Genomic DNA, 6,402 nt, shown 5'->3' with positions numbered 1-6,402 from the left:
AAATTATAATACAAATTGAAAACAATAAAAAAAATGTAAGGGAGATAAACCTGAATCAATATTGTACTGCATAGCTTAAATTATATTAATTATATTTTCTAGACACTGAAATAACACACACCTGTTAACCTCTCACGAAGGAATAGATTCCAGAATGTGAAAATTCTAATTAGATATGTTCACTACTGCTTTTTCGTTTAGCTGGCCATTGTGTGATTTTAGTTAGAAAAACATCTCTGACTAGCTTCTGTTATTCCTTATCCAAGAGTCAATACTATCCATCCAAAGATGGAAAACAGAAATTGGCAACCTACAATCTATATTTGGTACTTGGCATAAAAATAATCCAACTATTTAATTTTTGTAGCCATGCATCTCAACAAATGACACTAAGCATCCTACATCACATATATATCCCACCTGCTTTGGTTTCTGCTTTACTTTATACTGTTGTCTTCAATGTTCTTTTTAATCAGTTTGCAAAGCAGGATTATTGAAGAAAAAAGCAAGAAGTAACTGAGGAGAATTTAGAAGATATTACCACCCAAGCTCTACCTATGGCTCCTAAACCTCCCCTAGAGATTCATTTAATGCATTAGATGCATTACTGATTTCAAAATAATTGTTAAGGGTTACAAAAGAAAGGGGAAAAAGTATGCACAATTTTGTTTGCAAGATCAAGTTTTTTAAAGCAACATTTGTAGATTGGAAAGTTATAAATAATCGATCATCATCAAACAATCATCAAATAAGTAAATAAATAGAGGATTACTTTTAAAGTTTTCTTCCTAGATCCATTTAGATTCCCTATTAATAAATCTGCAAAACTATAAAATTATTTTTCTTATCAATCCTTTTTGTCTTCTTAGTAAGAACGGCATAAACCCTCAGGTGGAATGGAATGTGTCATCCAACTTTTTCAGGACAAACTGACCTATTAGATGTTATTTTGGAATAAGAAATAGAGTTAATAAATGAATACATATAAAAGGGAAGACCAAAAATACCAACATACAATGTCTGTCTGTCTATTTATCTATCTAGATTTTCCCCCAAAAAAACATTTAATTGTGAATTTGGAGGGGAAGGAATATCATCTTAAATTTACTAAGAATAACAGAGAGCAATGTTGAAAACAAGGGACTGGCTTGAGGTAAAAATTGCTACCTGCTAAAAAGCATGGATACCTTTGAAAGTGAACTGGAAGATCAGCTGTTCCTTGAAACAGGCATTTGCCTGGTGAATGTAATCTTGTTGTTATACTTTTATTTTTGTTATTGTCTCTATTTTATTTTATTTCCTTTACCTTTAAAAAATTCCTCTTTACCTTAAAATAATTACCTGTTTTCTTACCTCCCATTCATCTGGCTTTACTCTTAAATTTCTTTTTCCATTCGTGTTCTATATAGAAATCTATAGAGGAAAGAATGAGCAATTTATTTGTACAAATCCCAATGGAAACAAAGACATTTCAAGATATTACTTTCAAGTAAAAAGTCTTCTGACATCTTATTGACTGATACTTGTATTACAGCACACACCTTCATGGATTACAGTCCACCTCACCAGACACTTGTTATGATAAAGTTATCAATTTATTAAAGGAACATGAATCTTTAAAATAAAACAACTGATTTACATATTAACCATTTATGAAACATGTGTTTACTGCACTTTGTTGCATCAAAATTTGTATTCGTATAAATTATTTATATTCAGTGGTCGCATTAATTCCAATTTTCTCTCCAAGAAGCAAGTAGACCATTTTGGAGAAATTCACCTAGTAGGGGAAAAGTCCCACTGAAGTTATTAGAAGCTGTCAGTAATCCCATTTGGGATTGTATTGATATTTTACAAGAATTAGCCTATTGTAATTTAATCCTGTTTTAAAATTTTACGGTCTCCTGGTTTCTAACCTGATATCTTAATCACTATACCAAACTGGGCCTTACATACAGGTACTCCTTAACTTACAACTATTCATTTAGTAACCATTCAAAGTTACAACAACACTGAAAAAATGGCTGGTCCTTACACTTACAACATTCACAGCATCCCCATGGCTATGTGATCAAAATTTGGACATTTGACAACTGACATGTATTTACAATGGGTGCAGCATCCTGGGGTCCTGTGACCTTCATTTGAAACCTTCCCAGAAGCTTCCAGCAAGCAAAGGTCAATTGGGGAACTGGATACACTTAACAACTGCATGATTTACTTAATAACCACAGTGATTTGATAATGACAAAAAAATTGTAAAATTGCTTAAGACTCACTTAACAACCCTAATATTGTTGTAAACCAAGGACTAACTATAATAATAAAACAATTCTAGATAAATAACAAAAATACTACTCTGCCGTATTTTAGTTGGATAGGTCCAAACTAAGACTATAATTGTATATTTATGCTGAACTCAGTGGCACTTCTAAATAAAAAGATGTCATGTCAACAAATCTGGGAACATCAGAATCCACTAAATTACAGACTGATTACTTAATGTCTTTTCTAGATGACCTAGTGAATTACTCCTGAAATAGATGAATAAAGATAGAAATTATCAAGCACAAACAGGAAATTTTCCTAACAAAGAATCAATATGATTTTTGTATACATACAGGTGGCTCTAGACTTACAGCCAAAATTGGGATCAGAATGTCTATTGCTAAGTGCAGCTGTCAAGTGAGTCACATCCAATTTTACAACTTTTTGCTGCAATTGTTAAGTAAATCATTGTAGTTAAGTGAATCATGTCATTATTAAATTAATCAGGTTTCCCCCATCGACTTTGCTCTTCAGAAGCACCCAGGGAAGTTAGAATGGTGGTCACATGACTCCTGGAGGATGCAATTGTAAATACACGTCGAATTTCCAAGCGTCCAAATTTTGATCACATGACCATGGGGACACAGTGACCATTGTAAGTGCAAGGACTAGTTGTAAAAAGTCATTTTTTTCATTGTAATTTTGAACAGTTGTTAAATAAATGGATGTGAGTTGAGGGCAAATATAAGTCCTTTCACAATTCACAACTTTAAAAATTCCTTTATTATATATTTATTTACTGAAAAAAGTACAAATTGGCTGGTTTCATACATCCTAATGGATCAATGTTTCCAAATCACTAGGGCCAGATGCAAATATACACAAAGCCATGGCTCATATAATTCCATATGAACACTCGAGTTGGGTAGCCAATACATTTAAATAAATGATTTATTGAATAAAGCACAATTAATGGGATTCACATGATAGTCTTAAGACATTGACTATGGTTTATAAACCAATATCTGTAGCTACTCAATATATAAAGCTAAAAACCAAATAAATTACATTTTGGCTTAGCACAACACATGAATTGGGATACAGAAATAAGCAATGAGATGACTAAGTTTGCAAACAACATCAGCTTATTAAGAATTACTAAACAAAAATAATTTGTGAAAGAATAAATATTAAAATGCCAAGCATGGTTTAGAATAAACAAATATAAAGTGAGCATATTAGAGCAAAATTCTGACTTCACATACATACTGAAGTAATAATAACTGACCATGAAAGGGATCTTGAGTTTATGGCAGATAGATCAACAAAAAATGTTGCTTTGCTTGTGCTCCTGCTGTGAAAAAGACACAATACAAGTGCTTGGAGGTAATTGTGAATTAAAACTGAATCTGTCAATATTATAATGCTTTTGTACAAATCTATAATACATCCACACTTGGAATATATCTACAAGTTTGCTAGAAGTAGCACAAAAAGGATACCATATAACTGAAGAAGTTGCAAGTTGTCCAAGAAACTGGAACAACTACCCTGTGACAATTAATCATCCTCACAATCCTGTAAATATTTTCTCCTCACAATCCAAACTCTAAATTTTAAAGCTGAACGCCCTAATATAATATAATAATGCCCACCCCAGACCACCCCAATGATGCCCTTGCTGTGATGTCCCGTTGCCTGGAGGCCGTGCGGATCTGGATGGGGAGAAACAAGCTCAGACTCAACCCCTCCAAGACCGAGTGGCTGTGGCTTCCGGCGTCCTGGTATAGTCAGCTGGTACCATCACTGACAATAGGGGATGAGATCTTGCTCCCCACAGAGAGGGCCCGCAACTTGGGTATCCTCCTGGATTCACGGTTATCTTTAGAAGATCATCTGACGGCCGTGGCCAGGGGTGCCTTTTATCAGGTTCGCCTGATCCGCCAGTTGCGTCCCTTTCTGGATCGGGACGCCTTGCGCACGGTCACTCATGCCCTAGTTACCTCCCGTATGGACTACTGTAATGCTCTCTACATGGGGCTCCCCTTGAAAAGCACCCAGAGGCTCCAACTGGTCCAGAACGTAGCCGCACGGGTGATTATGGGCGCAGCTCGTTACGCCCATGTAACACCTCTCCTACGCGAGCTGCACTGGCTCCCGGTGGTCTTCCGGGTGCGATTCAAGGTGTTAGTTATCACCTTTAAAGTGCTCTATGGCTTAGGACCTGGGTACCTACGAGACCGTCTTTTGCCACCAATAGCCTCCCACCGACCAGTTCGTTCTCACAGGGAGGGACTACTCAGGGTACCGTCAGTCAAATTATGTCGACTGGTGACTCCCAGGGGAGGGCCTTCTCTGTGGGGGCTCCAACCCTTTGGAATGAACTGCCCCCGGAGATACGGAATATCCCTGATCTCCGTGCTTTCTGCCGTGCCCTCAAGACCCTGATGTTCCAACAGGCAGGGCTAAACATACAAACATGTGAATGATTTTTTAAATGTTATCTAATTCTGGGTTTTATTTAATTGACCAAACTAAGTAATAATTTTAATTAGCAATTTTATGATGTTTGTGTGTCTATATTTTTCTTAACTGTACACCGCCTTGAGTCCTACGGGAGAAAGGCGGTATAGAAATATAATAAATAAATAAATAAATAAATAAATAAATAAATAAATAAATAAATAATAGCTTAGATGCTGTAAGCTTGATAGTCTATCTTGATATGAAGATGTCTGCACATTAACAGTAGCAGGAGAGGCCCTCTTGAAAATACCTTCACTTTCTAAGGTCCATTTCTTGTACACATAAAGGAAAGCCTTCTCTATGCAGGTCCCAAATTGTAGAACATAGCGGTAACTCTTTTTCAGTCTGTTTTTCTAATTTCAGAAAAAGCATCAGGATCATTTTCTTCAGTCAGAGCTTTACAGTTGCAATTCAGTTTGATAATGAGAGTTTTGTAGTGTATATTTTAAGTGCCAGTGCCTTCACTTTTGAGTATCTAAAAAAAGAAAGAGGATATATACATACATACTGCTCAGGGGGAGCAAAAAGCCCTACTAAGCAGGTATATACAAAAGTATGAAGGCTATTGCTTAATGCATTGTAAGCCGCCCTGAGTATCCGGAGAAGGACGACATATATAAATCTAACTAATAAATACATACATACATACATAACGTTTCATGGAGTACAATTCTTAATTACAATGTGAAATATAGTGTTTGCATGAGGGATGGACAAAAAACTTTAAACAAAGTACAGAGAAATTCGTGGAGGATAAAGACTCCCAGTTGCAGAACAGGCAAGTATACATTCTGTTAGCCTTGTTTGCTACAGGCCCCTTTGCCCAAACAACTAATTTTAACAGTTTACTGTTATTAAGAATAACTGACTAGACCTAATACATTTAAGGTTCCCAAACTCTGTGTCTGCCAAAGAGCCCTTTAACCGAACATCCAACTTTTTAATGAAGAATTCATGCACAAGTCTTAAAACACAAGAAATGCATAAAGCCTAGCCCCAAAGAGAGATCAGTTTTAAATCACGTTATTTAAAAATTCATTTGTTGTTTAAAACTAGTTTGCTTGTCCAGTTCTTAACAAAATGACATAAAACGCCGAGCAGATCAAACTATATGTTTCCTCTCGGCAAACATATGGAACCAACCCGTTTTGATACCATAACATGGCAATGAAAGAAACCCCAAAGCAAAAGTTTAGAGGAAAATACCTCTAAACTTACTTTGCAGTAGATCATCCCCTCCGGAGGCTCAACAGGATTTATTAAATAATTGCATCTCTAGTAGGAGTATAGCTTCAAAGAAGCATACGGTATTTAGTAAGGGAACTCCTCCTCTGAAGGAATGGATCTGGAACCATGGCTTAAATCGGGAGTCTTAAATTTCCCACGTCCCAAAACTAAGAGGGGGGAAAAAATCTTTTTTTAAAAAAAATCCCACAGAATAACTTTAGCATTATCGGCCTCTTAATTTCCCGGGGCCCTCGGTGGGCGTTTCCCAAGGAAAAAGAAAATTCAAACCGGCGTATTTTCCAGAGGGCCTTATTCCTCCCTCCCTCCCCCCCTCCCCCGCCTGGCTCATAGGCTCAGAAGAGGAGGCGGGGCAGTTCGGGG

At 36.5% G+C, this 6,402-nt stretch overlaps 1 long non-coding RNA gene across 1 annotated transcript; it reads right to left on the bottom strand.

Moving 5' to 3' along the window:
• Positions 1-793: 793 nt before the first annotated feature.
• On the bottom strand, positions 794-5,126 carry LOC139317217 (uncharacterized). The gene is made up of 4 exons (XR_011600418.1): positions 5,045-5,126; positions 3,557-3,622; positions 1,354-1,413; positions 794-934 (listed from the first exon to the last, which is right to left on the bottom strand). It is a non-coding gene; the product is annotated as an uncharacterized lncRNA (long non-coding RNA).
• Positions 5,127-6,402: the final 1,276 nt, after the last annotated feature.

Source organism: Pituophis catenifer, unplaced genomic scaffold (genome assembly GCF_029215685.1).
Source record: "Pituophis catenifer annectens isolate HBS135680 unplaced genomic scaffold, rPitCat1.0.hap2 SCAF_4, whole genome shotgun sequence".
NCBI classification, from domain to species: domain Eukaryota; kingdom Metazoa; phylum Chordata; class Lepidosauria; order Squamata; family Colubridae; genus Pituophis; species Pituophis catenifer.
The sequence above is the reverse complement of the archived record's forward strand: the minus strand, read 5'-3'. Positions and strand labels throughout refer to the sequence as shown.